The sequence below is a fragment of the Limulus polyphemus genome, unplaced genomic scaffold (genome assembly GCF_000517525.1).
Source record: "Limulus polyphemus unplaced genomic scaffold, Limulus_polyphemus-2.1.2 Scaffold1497, whole genome shotgun sequence".
NCBI lineage: Eukaryota > Metazoa > Arthropoda > Merostomata > Xiphosura > Limulidae > Limulus > Limulus polyphemus.
In genome coordinates, this window is record NW_013667107.1 from 32,693 (window position 1) to 50,846 (window position 18,154).

At 34.4% G+C, this 18,154-nt stretch overlaps 1 long non-coding RNA gene across 3 annotated transcripts in view; it reads right to left on the bottom strand.

Annotated features, from left to right (window-relative positions):
- The window catches only part of LOC111086859, a 100,503-nt gene that overhangs the window by 32,008 nt on the left and 50,341 nt on the right, over window positions 1-18,154 (bottom strand). For 2 of the 3 annotated variants that reach the window (XR_002611582.1, XR_002611580.1), the window contains exons 2-3: window positions 3,648-3,792; window positions 1,421-1,558 (exon numbers count right to left, since the gene is read on the bottom strand). This is a non-coding gene — a long non-coding RNA (uncharacterized LOC111086859). The remainder of the gene's footprint in view (window positions 1-1,420; window positions 1,559-3,647; window positions 3,793-18,154) is intronic. The other variant, XR_002611581.1, reaches the window with a different exon arrangement.

The following is an 18,154-nucleotide window of genomic DNA, read 5'->3' on the forward strand; positions in this document are numbered from 1 at the left end:
CAAACAGCATTACATGCCGAATATGTATCTCGTCGTGTGCCATCACTATAAGGGATTAGAGTATACTAAACTTTACACATTATATAGATTACACTAATGTGACGTTCATGCAGTTTGTATAACTATTATACGTGATGTACGTTTTTTGGTTGATGAAAGTGTTCCAAAACGCGACACTAATTTCTTGACGACCTAATAAATGTAACACTTAATTCATTATCTCATTATACAGCAATATTATTTTCTAGCTACGGGGGATTATTCTTCATACGAATGTCAAAAGCATCCAAGGTCAGCCTATTCTACTTTATTAAACAGATTAAATTTTACTAGGTTTTGGGTGATGGTTTCTACACATTGTATGCTTTTTCTAAATATATTTCACACTCCTTACTAAAACAATTTAATAAATAAAAGTTTCTGAACGTTTAATAAAGTATTTAGTATTGTTCATTTGGTAGTCTCCTGTCTTTATGTTATGCTTTAGTTATTTAGAAAGATAAGAATAATATATGCAACTGAGTCGATGTCAACTCATTATTTTGCTATTTCTGATAATTCCCATTAAGAAAACATAATTATGTGATGATTTAACATAAAAAATCCATATATATATATATATATAATTTTTAGTTTCTTAGTAACCGTGTTTGTCATGGAAACTGAAGCTTGTCTAAATGGATTTCTCTACTTCCTATAGAATAGTGTGATGAACAATTGGGTTGGTTATAAAAGGCAACAATTTTTTGTGCAGAATCCCCAGGAGGGCAGATGGCTGTTTTAAAATGTCATTTATGGAAATATATTTGTTACACTTTAGAATTCTGTATTGTGACCACGTACTTTAAAGAGTCTTCGCTAGAGAAGATGATCTGGGCTGTAAAACTTTTATATATGGTTCAAGTTTAAGTGTCACATTCTATTTCCTTTAATTAGCCATTATTTTCCAGTCAATTATTTTAACTCATTCTGTTGTTTTTGTGTGTAACATTTGAATACTTGAATGTTATACGTAATAAAACCTAGTGTGTTTTGTGTAATACATCTGGTTTAATCTCTCCAGTTCGTGACTTACATTTTTCAATTCATTGTTGCCAATTGAATCTTTCGAGCTCTCAATTACTTGCATTTTTTTGTTTTAACCACCTGAGTGAATATTCTTATCTTGGAATATTACAATCGTTTTTGCATACAATAAATACACATAAGCTGCCTAAACAATGACATTCGAGCTTTTTGCCTTCTTTGTGTTAAATAGATCTGAAATCAATCTAAGAAATAAACACTATGGACATTTTCAGACTCTAGATTACGATTACATAATTATCTAGTTAAGGAAAAAATAAATTAAGTAAAATTACAAAATTCATTTCTTCAAAGAAAATAAAGAATTAATTAACTCATTAAATATTAAACTGACCTGTTTCTTTACTGATCGTAAAATAGTAGCCGGTAAAGTGTTTAGGAAGTGGAACAGAAGCGTGGCTCACAGTCCTTCTCATTAATGAGCACGTGCTCCTTAGGCATTATGGACAAATCTCAAGAGTATTTAGAAGTCCTGCAGAGACAACAACCACATTTGATCAGCATAAGCTCTGTGTTTTCTTTTCTTTTTAACAAATAAAATGTTATAAAATGATCAACTCAGTAACAATGAAAACAAATTAACATACACTTATATAATGCGTACTTAGAAGCCTCTTAGTATATATATATATATATAATAGTTTGCAAATCTAAGATGTGCACGGTTATGGTTAAGCTAAGACTCGACTGAAGTTTGCGGCTTTCAGCATAAGTGAATGCAAAGAGCACTATATAAGTAACGAAAGAATTGGTGTTTCCTCAGCAGTGTTTGCCTAATTCATCTCAAAATTAACGCAAAATCTGTTTTACGTGATATTCTCAACAGGAAATACAAAATAGTTAAACTTACTAACTGGTTTCTTTACTTGGTTTCCACACAATTATTTGTGAAAAAATCCATTCAGCCACATATGAAAAATAGGGTAATTTTGTTATATCAAGTATCTATTTGAGTTCTATCAATGGGAACATACAAAACTGGAAAACTAGAAAGATAAACTAAAACACTGTTCTATAACGTTTGTGCTGTAAATTAGGTTGGTTTTCTAAAGCTCCACTATTTCTCCTTGAATTTCTACAATTGTTACAACCTAACGAAGTCAGTTATCAGCAAATCTTCCTTCAAAAGACATTTTACTGTTTTCTCGAATTCTGAACTAACTATTGAATTGGACTTCTCAGAACTCCACGAAACTAAGTATTGCGTTTTCACGCCAACAACTCCACAAAGAAGTACAATTGCTACAAAACAAAAGTCTGTTATTTCTACGTCATTCTGTTGATACAGAGAAGACAAACTGTGCTAAACTTTTCTGTTTGTCTATCTCAGTTATTGTTTTTTGTTGTTATTTTTTAAGCTAAGCCTTCTTACTCTTTGCACAATAATTTAACCTAAACAAAATCAGTAACTCATATTTGCGAGTAAGTAAACGATAAGACGAATATATTTGTATATCTGTATAACAACTAATTTAAGTTCAGTTCGAGGTAAGTGTGATACTTAGGCTTGTCGCTAACGCCAGGTCGATCAGGCTTCTCCAAAAATCCTTTTAGCATTTCTAGTTTTCGTATATAGTTTTAATACTAATTTTTACACCTAAGCCTAAAAAAGTTGACTCGTTTTGTAATATTTGAAAGAAACAAACTATAAGATTTTTTATTTCGAATGTTCGTGCATAGCTACTCAAGGGCAGGCCGTTTATACTTTTTGAATGATAGTGTAGAAGGAAGGCAGCTAGTCAACAGCGCTCACCAGTCACTCTTGAGCTACTATTTTCTGATTGAATAGTGAAATTTGCTAGTCATCCTTACAATGCACCGACAGTCATAAAGTGCAGAGTGCGATTTTGTCCTTGTAACGGTTTCTTTTGGTTTGTTTAAGTTAAGCACAAAGCTACACAATGAGCTATCTGTGCTCTGCCCATCACGGGTATCGAAACCCGGATTCTAGTGTTGTATGTCCGCAGACATACCGCTGTGCCACTGATGGGCTCCTTGTAACGGAACGCGAACTTGAAACCTGCAGGTCTATAGTTCGACACGCTAACTACTGGGTTTATTTGTTAATAAGCACAAAACTCACAATAAGCTATCTATACTCTGCCTCAGATTTATCGCTGGGCCACTGGACCCATATCTGTAATTCTTTGAGAGTTTTATATAAAATGTTTAAAGATTATTAATATGTAGGTGTAATAATACAATCTCACGGAATTATCAATAATTAATTCCTTTGTGGCTCAGCGGGAAGCTTGAAAGCTTATAGAGCTAAATTTCCGGGTTCTGAACTGCTGTTTCGTTGTTGTGGCTAAAAAATCAAATATATAATATTGTGATTATCTATGTATTTGTATAAGCCATGCGTACATTTGGACATTCAAATGTTTACATACACACACACATACTTCAAATTATACATAAGATTTTATTACAGCAGTATCCTGGACCAAGATTTTAGCCTTTGGTTGAAATTTAACGGTACGAAATAAAATAAAAAATTACTTTGTATTAAATATTCTCAACAATATACACGTATATTCCCGACTCCTGGAATTTCTCACCTGTAACTGTAAATAGTGTACGACAGTGTCTGTCTTCTCACTGTTTTGTCGGGTTACAGTGTCTAGTGGATCACTTCAATATCTGTTTCGACGTGCACTTGATAATGAAATAGTACTTCAGGTATTCGTATTCTAGTTGGCTTGGCTATAGAATGACAGATTTTTGTTGTAAGTTTGTGTATAAACAAAACCTATATTTTTACAAGTGTTAAAAGTTGTAAATAAAAAATTATGAAGTAGGAATGTGAAAACCAAAAGTAAGGAAACAAGGTAGGAATAGGAGTGATAACATTACAACACCTGGTGGTTTTTACACTGTGCAACTTCAAAGTGGGTGTGGCTACTGTTCCGCCTATTCCTACTTCATGTGCTTTTTGTTTGTTTGTAGTTATGCACAAAGCTACATAATGGGCTGTCTGTGCTCTACCCACCACGGGTATCGAACCCGGTTTCTAGCGTTGTAAGTCTGCAGAGATACCGCTGTGCAACTGGGAGGCATGTGCTTTTTGTAACTTGGTAATTGTTCAAACTCAATGAAAGGCGTATATAGCTCAATTATTCTGCTGTAAACTTTGTTTCAGCAACCAAGTACAGATACATGTATGTAATCAAATTACGTGAACTTAACGAAATGAATGACATCATAAGGGTGGTGTCTGATGTCGGAAGTGAGACAGGAAACTCCAATAGTCATACTTTGCTTATGAGAAACCCTATAGCTTACGTGTGGTAATGGGTGAGCCAAAATAATAATATCAAACTAATGGTTTTTGACATTTTTCAATTTGTTGAGTATTTAGAAAGGATTAGCTATTGATAAAACTCAATTCAAGTCTATAATTGGATCAAAGTTCAAAGTAAAACACGAAATAGGAATGGGCGAAACGATGGCCACACCCACTTTGAGGTTGCACTAATGTTATCCCATCCATTTCTGCCTTATTTCTTTACTTTTTGGTGTTCCCATTCCTACTTCCTAATTTTTTTATTTAAATGTTTTTTCACAATTGTCTCATAGCTTTTCTTGGTACAAAGTCTTGAGCAAAGCTGTGTCAGACTTCGGCAGTGGTAGCGCTCGTCCTCAAGTAAGAGACTAACGTCTTAGGCACCGACTGGTATGAAAGAATTGCTTTGTCCAAACAGAACCCTCGAGTAAGATGTATAGAACGGAAAACTTTGCTTTAAAAGGTTAGATAATAGAGAATCTAAGTAGTCCAGACTTTTTAATATAGCTGATACAGCTATAATCATGTAGCGCATGCACATGAGCAATCGTGCACCCGCACGTGATATGAGGGCGGGTTGTTACTTGACAACTCACAGAGCGTGCTCGCAATCATAGAATATGGTTATTAGTGTATTGTTGGCTCGTTAGTAGTGTTGCAAAATAGTTATTGTAATTACTTGTTATTACCAAGGTTATAAGTAAAACTAAGAAACACATTTGTAGCCAACATAGCGTAATTCAGTCATGTGCATTTAGATTTGCATAAGGTGAATGTAGGAGAGAGCTATGCCTTTCCAACAACGTTAGTCAGTCAGTCAGATTGACAAATGTATGGTTTTGTGAAATTTTTGTTTTTACTCTACCGACTTTCTCAGGTACTTTGGTGGCTCTGCAGATGGTTTCTTTTATACTCAACAGTGTGTGTAAAGTACTTATGAAGTTTTATTTATATGCTGTTTGCAGTGTTTTTGATATTTTAATTTGTATTGCACAACTGGCCCATTCCTACTATAAGTACTACATTACTTAAGAAACTGTCTCCAACAACAAAGACACAGCAAGTTTTTTTACTGAATGTTTGTCTTTATTATCTACCTAGCTGGAATAATGACAGTTATTGCACCTAAAACTCAGTTCCAAGCTGATTATGAGAAGGAATTTGTTATTAAATTCGAGCAAAATTTGTGATATCTCATTTTATGCCACATCACGGTAAAGATCATCTGAGTTATATAATTAATTGAAAAGCTAAATATCCTCAAATGTTAACACTAAAAGAGCAATCTTCCAACAACATTAACCTGTGCTATATTGTGATTGACGAGCGTGAGAAGCATGTTTGATATGTCACAGAGGTGTTAGTGATGGCGAATTTTTACAGTGTCAGTCGGGAGGGAATTTTTCAATTATTTACGTTTACTAATATTGAGACTTGAGTTTCTAAAAGTTGTTATTATTGAGAGAATTTTGTGCACAGTAAATGGTACACTGTTTGTAATTCACGGTCATATGAGGCCAACAGAATAGTGGGTATACTGCAGAGTGATTTAACACAAAGGGTGTTAATGTGGAAATTTCTGAAAGTGCGATACTCAGAATATGGACGAGACACCAAACCATTAGCGGCGTCAGAAATCGCCTTCGTAGCGGCAGACAACGCTCCACACCAGCACGACAGGATCGATTTATTGGTAACCTGGTCAGGCAGAATAGCTCTGTGGACGACGCCATATTGAACAGACAATTCCTGCTTCCAACTCAGTCTATAAGGAAGAAACTTCATCAGTAAAATCTGATAGTTTACCAGCCTGCTATATGACCCAAGGTACTTCCGTATCACAGATAAGCCAGAGTACAGTGTTTCCAATATCATGTCACGTAGCAAAGACATCGCTGGCGTCCAGTTTTTTTTGCTTTGTTTTTTGTATTTTCACAGACGAATCTAGGTTTTGTCTAGATTTTCAATACGATCACTAATGTGTATGGAGACAAGGTGGAGAGCTCTTTGCTGACTGCAGAGTTAATGAACACAACAGATTTGGAGAAGGGTTTATAATGGTATGGGGAATTTGTTTTAATTAGAAGTACAGGCATGTTCATTGTCAGGAATGGTGTTCGTTAACAGGATGAAATTATAGTTCTTATTCTTAGATTTCGTTCTAATACTCCAAAGAGCAAGGGTAGTCGATGCGTACTTCAAGCAGGAGAAAACTGATTACATGGATTGCCCAGCACTATCTCTCAACCTAAACCCAATTGTGGTAGTTTGGAATCAGGCCCAGACACAAATCGTTTGTCTTTCAAACCTGCTCATCACAATGGAGCAGTTTGATGGCATACTGATGAGATAATGTGCAATCGTCCTCCAAAACGCGATAACTAAACTCATATAGGGAGTGCAGCGATACTGTAGAGCTGGTTCAGCAGCACATGGTGGACATATTCACTATTAAGGTGGATATGATACCTTCTCACACAGAGAACTATATATTTTCTTTTGTTAAACATGTTATAACTACATCCAAAACACAGGAGATCACTTTCTACACGAGATACATATCTCAATTTCATATATAACATGTTTCGTATTACTTAGAATTCTTTGAAACACCGCATTTCTTTGTGTGAACCAGAGTAATATGTGTGGGGCCCGGCATGGCCAAGTGGTTAAGGCACTCGACTCGCAATCTGAGGGTCGCGGGTTCGAGTCCCTGTCACACCAAACATGCTCGCCCTTTTAGCCGTGGGGGCGTTATAATGTGACGGTCAATCCCACTATTCGTTGGTAAAAGAGTAGCCCAAGAGTTGGCGGTGGGTGGTGATGACTAGCTGTCTTACACTGCTAAATTAGGGACGGCTATCAAAATTCTATTTACGGCAATATTACGCCAAAATAGACAAAATGTCCCCACCCTGGCGATTCAGGGTAAACGTGAGGGCTTATAATACTAGAATTAAGGGTTCGATTCCCGCAACGGAAACATCTCAGATAGCCTATAGTGCAGTTTGACACTAAAACAAAGCAAACAAGCATGCAAAATTAAACATTTCATAATTGTAGTTTGACTGATATCATAACCAGAATCTAGAAAAAACTGTTACACGTACGTTCTGACCAGCCGTGGAGAAGAGTTCCTCGAAAGCCTTTTTACTTTTTATCTGTGGCATCTGCATATTCAATAACATGTAGGGCAATGCGTTAAAAGTTTGGTAAAGAACGCGTCCGGCAAAGTGGGGACATTTCCAATTTTCGGCGCATAAACAGGACAATAAAGCAAGTTTTCGCTTTAACATTTTGACGTTCGCGAATAGAGGCTCTGACTTAGCTACAGGTGTTTATAAATATTCATAACTATTAATACGTACTGTGTGAACATACTGGAATGATAATACTATATATATATATATATAACGAATCTATGCCATTATGTGTTCATAAGAATGTGTAAATGAGAATATTATATATGTAACGAATTTATGCCATTATGTGTTCACAAGGACGTGTAAATGAGAATACTATATATATAACGAATTTATGCCATTATGTGTTCACAAGGACGTGTAAATGAGAATATTATATATATAACGAATTTATGCCATTATGTGTTTACAAGGACGTGTAAATGAGAATACTCGTGAATCGGATAGAATAACAGAGAATGATTCGATTACGTTCATTTCAGCTACCGAACCTGGAACGCCAGACAAACAACTGCCCTAAAGTAACCTTTGTAAAACGAAATTCAATCACACACACTCATTCCATTCGCTATACTGGTTAAACATTTTCAGACCACCTACTTCTACCACATTACAAACTTATCCCTCAATCTATTTTCTTTGTCTTCCTCTTATACATTTTACATCACGTGGTTTTAATAGTATCGGCCCGGCATGACCAGGTGGTTAGAGCACTCGACTCGCAATCTGCGGGTCGCGGGTTCGAATCCACCATCGCACCAAACATGCTCGCCCTTTTAGCCGTGGGGGCGTTATAATGTGACGTTCAATCCCACTGTTCGTTGGTAAAAGAGTAGCCCAAGAGCTGGTGGTGGGTGGTGATGACTAGCTGCCTTCCCTTTAGTCTTACACTGCTAAATTAGGGACGACGAGCGCAGATAGCCCTTGTGTGCTTTGCGCGAAATTCAAAAAACAAACATATTTGATAGCATCACTAGCTGTTTTTCCATGACTAACATCTTTTGAACAGGAGAGAAGAAGAAAAACAAGTCGTTTCTAAGAGGGTTAGTACTGTTTTGTTTCTTCTTATCTTACGTGTTTGGAATTTTCGTTGATCCTTCTAGTCCTATCCATCTATATTTGGTTATCTATAGACCTACATATGACAGTGTTGTATCTTGCCACCTGTAGTCTATATTAGACAATAATGTATTTAGCTACATACAAACTTATGTAAGTTAGTGAAGTATCTAGCCATCTGCAAACTTACACAAGGGTGATTATACATATACATATTTTTAGGTTACTAGATAAGACCATGATGTGCCTGGCCTTCTACAGATCTATGTCGAACCCCCCCCCCCCCAACCCTAGTAGCTCAGCGGTAATTGTCAACGGTTATAACGCTAAGAATCGGGTTTCAACACCTACACTAGGCAAAGTTCAGATAGCCCAATGAATAGTTCTGCGCCTAACAAATATATATATATACATGGCCACCTATATATATAAAGATATATAAGGCAGTGGTGTATCTGATAACATCTAGATCTCTTGACACGTATGGACCACTATGGGCCTATGTAAGTCACTGACCTTTCTTTTCACTTACAGGTGTATATTAGTCAAGGATGTACCTGAATACTTATAGAACATGGAGAACATGATGTTATCAATCTCCCGATATTAATTTTCCTCTTGTACAACGTAGTAAAATCCAGTCTATTGACTTTTGAATTACCAAGATATGACTTCTTTTTTCCAAGCACAAGAATTACTTCGAGAGTACAACGTAGAACTTTAAAATACGCTACATTTGGCTCTAACATTGCAATTTTGTGCACCACGTACAGTCAGTAACAGACACATTTCCTATTCGAGGTAAACAATTTTAACACTGTTGGTTACTTAAGTATACAAAAATATCCAAACGAATATATTGTCATAAAGCTGTCAATTACCTAAAAGTACTGGATGAATCTTCATACTATATATTGCAACAGTTAAGTTTGGTTTCTAATAAAGTAAATGAGTAAGACCAGGTGATGTTTAGAAAATCCGAATTACATGTGTAAAAAAAATAAAAATCTTTTGGAAAAGCTTCTCAGAATTGGCCCACAAACTCTTTTTATGTAACGTACAGAAGATGGAGCTTAATTTATGTATTCAAGAGCAGTCTTTTTTTTTATAGTGAACTGAATTCTCTTATAAATATTACTGTATATTTACTCTTCAGATCGATTATAAATAATTCAACTCGAGAAAGGACCTTTGTTATTAAAATGTAAATCTTAGCCGCGTTTTTATGGTTTTAAATCGTACGTGTTTGTCCTAAATAAGCTCCATCTAAGTTGAAGCTTTGAATCCTGTACATGTATAAATCATATACCTCGAAGTTAAAATACCTATTTTATGTGATTAATGTTTAAATACATTCTCTTTTGGTTCTGCTTATTGCATCGTATCAGCTATACTAACAAATAATTCGCACTCTTTCTTATCAGTAAAAAGAGTAAGATACTTTAAACCGTTTCCTCTTATTATGTATTTTACAAAGGAAAATGGTGAATATCGGTAGACTTATTTCTCTGAAGTTTTAGTAACATTTCAAATGATTCAGTACTTCCAAACACGTTTAGGCACCTTAGGTAAACTTAGCGAATTCAAGTTAATATGCTGCAAATATCAGAAAAATTATTCTTCAACATGACTAAAAACAAAATATATAAAAATTCCAGCACTCTAGACATTTCTCAATATACCTTATTTTCACGACGATTCGACTACTGCTTTCAATCGGGATAGATAAATAGACAGCTAAGATCTACTAAGTATTTATGAACTTGATAATAATAAAAATCCACTTGGAAAAAAAAAACATTTCTGGTGAGCAATTATGTCACAGAAAAACGTTTATCGAAAAGTTACCAACAGAATGTTTTCTAGTTCTTATGAAAAACCTCTGTACATTATTTACAGTAATTGATATTTTAATGTACATTTCAACATATAAATAACATGTGAACGACCTACAGACAGTAGCGAACGATAATTACAAATCTGTCGGTGTTGGTTTGGAAGAGCACAAAATTGGTCACGAAAACCATAGAACTTTTATTGGATCATACAGCACTTTTCATAGAAGTTGGTCATATTTATATGATAATTAGGTGTATTATTGAAATGATAAGTCCGTCTGTGGTTACTGGAGAAAGTCAGAAGCACGTATATAAAAAAAGAGCGTAATGATATTGCTTTGGAGTTCTATGGTATAAAATGTTTGAGACATATTCGTATAAGTTATAAAATAGTTTAAAACAAATTTAATCCATAATGTATATTAAATTAATAATTTAATAATAATAATTCTGTATTGTATAACTTGACAACCACGTTTATGTAAACATATCTGTAGGTCTAAATACATACACACATAATCGCTGCACCCATACAAGTACGTTCTGTAGTTTCTCAAGACTATATCATTGGATCTACGCAGTATGAACGTAGATGTGGTAAATTTATATTATTACATATTGAAATAAAAATACTACTTTATTATGAAACAAACTATAAAAATAATACTACACATTGTAGAGGATGACATGAGATAAACGTCGAATTTATCCCAGCACAATAAGTCCGATATGAGAAAGGTATTACATTCGTATGTGTATCCAAAGATGTATGTAACAACTACTGTATTTGACTACACAAAGTATTGTTACTTGGGTTTGGTTTGTTTTGAATTTCACGCAAAGCTACACGAAGGCTGTCTGCGCGAGCTGTCCATAATTTAGCAGTGAAAGACTAGAGGAAAAACAGCTAGTCAACACCACATACCGCCAGCTCTTTGGCTACTCGTTTACCAATGAATATTGGGATTGACTGCCACATTATAACGCTCCCACGGCTGAAAGGGCGAGCATGTTTGGTGGGACGGGTTTGGTGGGACAGATTGCGAGTCGAGCGCCCTAACTACCAGGCCATGCCAGGCCCTAATTGTTATTTAAGAATACAGCCATCACTCAACCATACGTAAGTGTTGAGTAACAATTTTAGTATTAACCTAAAAGCCACCATTGGCTTAGCGGTGAACTTGAAGGTTTATAACGCCCAAATTCGTGGTTCGAACCCTGCAGTGGGCACAAAAGTAGATAGCCCATTGTGCAGCTTTGCACTTCGAACAAATAAATAATTAATCTAAACAAAGTTACCCTTCCTAATTATCTATTATGAAAACTAAATTGTTTTATAATAATGAGGTGGTTTGGATTTAAATAAAGAGTTCCAGATTTTGTACGCCACACGTACATCTAAGTAAGACTATAACATTCCTCACTTTAATCACGTTCCCTGACAAAGGTTTCACATTAATCGCGTCCCCTGACAAAATTTTCACATTAATCGCGTCCCCTGACAAAATTTTCACATTAATCACGAACCCTGACAAAATTTATTAAAAGTGAGTTTTAGTTTTATCCTCCGTTTTTTCTTACATACACTATGAAAAAACTTACGATTAGATTTGGTGTTGCTCTCTAACCTACGCACAGTTGTTAAAATCAACGTCAAAATAATGTTTCTTAGTGTTCGAACGCCACAAATATATATCCATTGTGCTGCATATGCCATTAACCCCTGTTCTGGCATATAAGTACAATCTGTGTAAATACAATCTGTGTAGGATTGAGATCGAGGAGACGTATCCTACTGTAACTTGCTTAGTGAAACGTGGAGAGGGAGACAATTGTGATCTCTCAAACCAAAAAACACACAAAAAATTTTTTATAGAAGTGGATTGGAATCCAATGCACGTTCTTAAAGTTATAAATCACAGGGATCTAATTACGTTTCGGTGCTTTCTGAGATTAACCCTTCTTCATTCCATGTCTCACGTAATTCGTTAGAAAAGTAAAATAACTTTTCATGAACAACTATTTTGATTAATTTCTCACTATGTATAAATAGTCCACATCTACAATATATTCCGTAAATTACCACAATATTCTATGCGATCATTTACAGGTGCAAAGAGAATATTCAGGAATTCGTATTTCAGTTCCTTTATTAGAAAAAGCAAACAGATATCAGAATCAAACCCAAAATATTCATGACATGTTGATACGTACTGTAACGTTGTGCTAACATCATCAGAATTTTGAATATATTTTAGCTCGACGTCTGCAAGAAAGACACTTTGAGGTCCAAACCAAATATTACCCACATGATTCTGCGGCCAAGTCGTCAAATATGGGAAAACTTGAAAAGCCAGAAAGCGTTAGGTTAAGCCTGCCAAGTCTGTAAATGAAGACCACTAAATGTGTATGTCACACACTCAATGGTTACGAGTTGAGAGGTTTCACATACAAGACTAGTTCTTCTACGTATTTTACCATCACAATTTCTTCGGGATGAATAAAAATAATCTAAGTTGTATTCGAATATAGTCACTGGTTTCTAGATCCGGTTATTCAAACTTGATGGTTCACTCTTAGCCGCATCGGTGTTACTAATCTAACAAAGAGATTTCTTACACAGAAAAATTGATAAAATAATTGTTTTTTGAATAATCAAATCTTCATACTAATAAATATACGAAAAATTGGACTGGGTTATATGACTTCTGTCATTTTCGGTTAAGAAATTATAAGTATTGTACGTATGAAATTTCAGACAAAATATGCCATGCCACTTCTGTGTAGACATACCTGCAAGAACTGGAATATAAACAGTAAACAAACTGAGACTCTATATCGTAAACATTTTGACTAACTGTTATTATAGTATCATAATGAAATCGTTTAGCAAAAATAGTTTTCTTTGTCGACTTTCGAAGGTCTAAGTTTTAACATTATTGTTAATAATAACAAGAGCCGAGTTTGGGTGATTGAGAATGTCACCAGATAATATTCAAATATAGGCTAGCTTCTTCTTTTTAAAGAGCTATAACGACGGTAAAATATTTAATTATAAAACTAAGACGCTTTAATGTTTGATGCTTTCAAGGTTAACGAAACAAAAAAAAACCAAAAGAGAAGAAAAATCTGAACTCTTGCTGATTTGATAGTTTTTCAAACTCACAATTCTTATTTCAAAAGTTATTTCCCAAAAGGGACTTCAGTAAAACGTGCGCATGCCATGAATCACCAGAAGAATTATGCACTCTGTATGCTGCAACACAGCATGGTATATGAACTTCGAAAGCAAGAAAAAATAAAAATATTGGTTAATCTTAATTTTGGTATAATTTACTCTTGAAACAAAACACTTTCGGTACATCTAGTCATATAAATATATATATATATATATATATCAATAATGTGTGCTCTTTAATCTCATTAAGCTTTCAGTTGTTCGACTCAATATAAGGTTTTGATAAATCTGGTACTTCTGTTTGAAGTTAAGCACAAAGCAACACAATGGACTATCTGTGCTCTGCCCACCACGAGTATCGAAACCTAGCGTTTTAAGTACACAGACATTCCGCTGTGCCACTGGGGGGCAATCTCGTACTCCATGGTACTCCAAATTGTTAACTATGAAATTGATAACGTTGCCTAAAGAAGTACTTAATCAAAGAAATGTTTTAAAATGAGTGAAATCAATTCAGAAAGAAATACCGGTTTCTCAAAAGTTTTGGTGTGTGACAATATATAAGGAAGTTCAAAGGCTCTTTTATAAAAAAAAACTAAACGATACTATTACCGAAAAACTATATTAACTCACCTAACGGTATATAATATGTACCACGAGAGTTATTAAGTCTTGTACATATCACGTACGTGTATATGTTTTTGTTGTTAATTAATAAATAACACTGAACGACAAACGAATGTTTTTTTCCTCATCGCGTAACCATGAGAGATTTAACAATACTCTCGAAAGCAGTTACTTGGAAGTAACTTATAATAAACATTCCCCCAATGGGTCAGCGATAATTTGACGGACTACTAACTCTATATTCCCAGGTTCGATTACCCCAGTAGACACAGCAGATAGCCCACTGTGGTTGTGCTTTTAAACAAACAAATTTATAATCAAAAAGAGAGTCTGATGAAAACATTAAATACGAAAATCATTTCATTTTGTTTTCATACGAATATCAAAGCTGACAATGTCAATTTATTAATTATTCTAGTTTGTTCTATAAAACCACAAACATATGTAGATAAGGAAACGGAAACCAATGGCGTCCCTCTAAATGTAGATAATATTAGGTTTAACCACAGGCGCGTGTTTCGAATTGGTTCAGATCCATTATGGAAGTTAATGTTCCCAAAATTTGGTGAAACAACGTATACAAGCTTCTGAGCCAGAAAAGGCCGGGGTAAATGTAGGGATATTTAGGAATCGAATTTCATGTTCTGTTCTTTATATTTTTACATTTTCACAATTGAAGATGTAGAAGTACTGTGCTCATCTTCTGGTTAAAAGTTGATGTTCATAGCTTAATAGTCAGAAATTCTAGCATTACAAGGTGGAATTCTTCCCGGGAATAGAGAATGAAACGGAAAATACATACAAAAAACATATTTGTTAGACAGTGGTTAGTAATACTCCTAGTGATGTAACTCTTAGTGTTATAGCCCTCTGGCTAAGATTTTTTCTCATCATCAAATAAATAACAATCTGATAACTTATGAATATTATCATGTGGGTGTTCCAAGAACGTGTGCCAACGTCATTAAGTTTATGTAGCTGATTAACCCTAACCTCTGTTAAAGCTGTATTATTAGTTAATAATTTTAATTTTCAAATATCCTAGGTCGAGGGTTGTTAATTTTTTTTCCAGTTGATCCAGAACATCAAATTGTTTCTTTTGAATTTTAATTTGACAGGCTTTATCTTGAACTTCCAAGTCCAGTAATTTATTTTGAGTTTGTTTGTATTCTTTAAAGAAGCGCCATTTGTTTCTGGGAACCATAAACTGAAGGAGGCTGGATTCTTTACAGTAAGTGTCTGTGTGACTCGTTGACGATAAATTCAAACAATAAATGGACAGCACACAATCTACTTGTTTTAAAATAATATATTCAAACAAGTCAAACGTGTTGCATCTAATTTTTTTTTAAATATCCTTTTTTCTTCTGCTATCACAATAAAATTAGTAATAAGTTCACTTACGTTACTCCGTGGGTTACCACAGTTGTATCCAGAACTTTAAATAATTGTCTCTTTTTCGTCAATGTCCATACAAACGGATTCAATGAATTTAGAACACCCTTTGACGAGACAAATTATTCACTTTATATCTGTTAATCTGCGAAATTCACTTTAAATATTGTCCGTCACAGCTAAAGTGCCAATCTCAGCCTAAATTTGTCTAATTATTTCTCATTAAGTTGCTTTCTTGACTTCCTCTCTCTATCTGCACGTATTTGTAACACGCAACAGAAAAAATATTGAACTATCTAGCCCTCTAAGTAGCAACAATATTACACATAGCAAGAAAAACCTGGAAGCTTCGAGTAAGGTGACGTCAACAACATTGCTAGAGCCTAGTAGAACAATTGAACTGCATACACAACGTACGACTCTTACCGAGTTACGTAACAAAATTTGTTGTAACTATCGCTTTTAAAATAATTAACTTTTAACACTCTTGTTATAAAACTAAATAATCATTAAATATTAAATCACTAAATGAACTAAATAATAACTCTTACACTAAACAGCCTTGTATATCTGACAAGGTACTTAAGGAAAAAATTTTCATTTTTGTAAGCTAAGATAAAATTTTCATGCTATAAACTTTTATGCAATTTGAAATAAATTATTTTTAATTATCTAACAAATTGTCAAGTGATCGTATTTGTATCAGCCTTGTTGATATTAATTGTAATTATAGTTAAACAATTATGTAAACCCTTTGAATGACCTAAAATGCATAGACACGGCTTCAAGCTGTTGCAAAAACAACCATATGGTTTTATTCATAATTTTCAGACTACCATTTGTTTGATGATGAGAAAAGAGCATTAGCCAGAGGGCTATCATATTCTAATCTCCTAAGAAAGTTACTGAAGATTATTACTTTCTAGGTTTTGGAACTTTTTACACCAATTGTCTAAGTGTCAAATGTGGAAAAATGAACGCGGAACTTTTAAACATTTTAAAACTCAAGTTATTGCTTGTGTCCTCGGGATGTGGCAAAATTTTAGACTTAATAAAAATAAAAGAAATTTAAACAAGGGCGTCATTGCAATCAACCAACCAAATAAAGATATTAGGGTTGTGACGTTAAATAATGTGGAAGCTATTGTAAGAAATACGGCCAAGTTTATACACATTAGGAGCAATCCACGGCAACCAGAGAAGCCAAACTGACGAGATACCTTTCAAAGGTTGAAAAAAACAGCGTCATAACGGATGAAATATACCAAAAATTCAGACCAAGTTCACGGTGTTGAATTTTATATGGATTCCCTAAAGTTCACAAACAGAGATAACCAGTTACACCAATTGTTTCTAGTACAGGGACATAATCAACCATGAATAAGATATTTGACTCTGTTTCGGAAAAAGTTTATAAATAATGAATATTCTTTTCAGGAAACTTTTGAATTTGTCAATAGCTTTAAACAGACATAGTTTAATAATGATATTCATTATGCTAGTTATGATATAGAGTCATTGTTTACAAACTTACTTCTAGACGAAACCATTGATCATTGTTGTAAACTTGTGTTTGCTGAGAATAAAATGGCACAGGCTTTACTAAAGACGTACATAAAGCACTTACGCTTTACATTGAAACAACCACTTTCTGTGCTTTCATGAACACGTTTGGTTACAGTCCTATCCTGAACGTTTTAAGCCTGTGTATTACAGATGTTGATGACACTTGTGATGTTGAGTTGATTAACGAATTTCTCTAGTTTCTAAATGGTAAACATCCCAATATAAAGTTTACTGTTGAAAATAGGGTACACTTTCCAATAAAGTGCATCATAAAACCACATTCAATGGTCTTCATTTATATTTTCAGTTTCACTCTTTCAACTTTTTGAAAAATATGGTTTGAACTATGTTATATAATGGCTTTAGGACAGCAGAAAATCAAAAATTTTTTGAAGCAGAAGTTGAAAAAATTAAACAAATGCTTAGAAGAAATAGTTTTCCGTTTTCGCTCCTAAATAACCCAAACCAAAACTGGAAAGCTGCGTGTCCTATCTGTTGTTATGTTAGATGTTCCTTTAGTTATATCTTACTTAAGCGCTACTTCATACATGATTAAGAGGAAAATTAAAAAAATAATCAAAAAGGTATATTGAGAAGTTCAGTTAAAATGTATCTTTAAACGGGGACTAGGTTAAAAGGACTCTTCAACTTTAAAGCTAATCAATATCCATTGAATAACCTTGCTAGTCGAATACGAGTTCACGTGTCCAAGATGCAATCAGGTATACGTTAGATAAACCAATATAACGCTCTGCAGTTAAAAACAAAACAAATACTCTGTAGCGTTAAAATCCACAACATGAGGAGTATTACCAACCACTGTCTAAACGTGTGTTGATGTGTCAACCTCCAGTTTCTCTCATCCCCGTCACACCAAACATGCTCGCCCTTTCAGCCGTGGGGGCGTTATAATGTG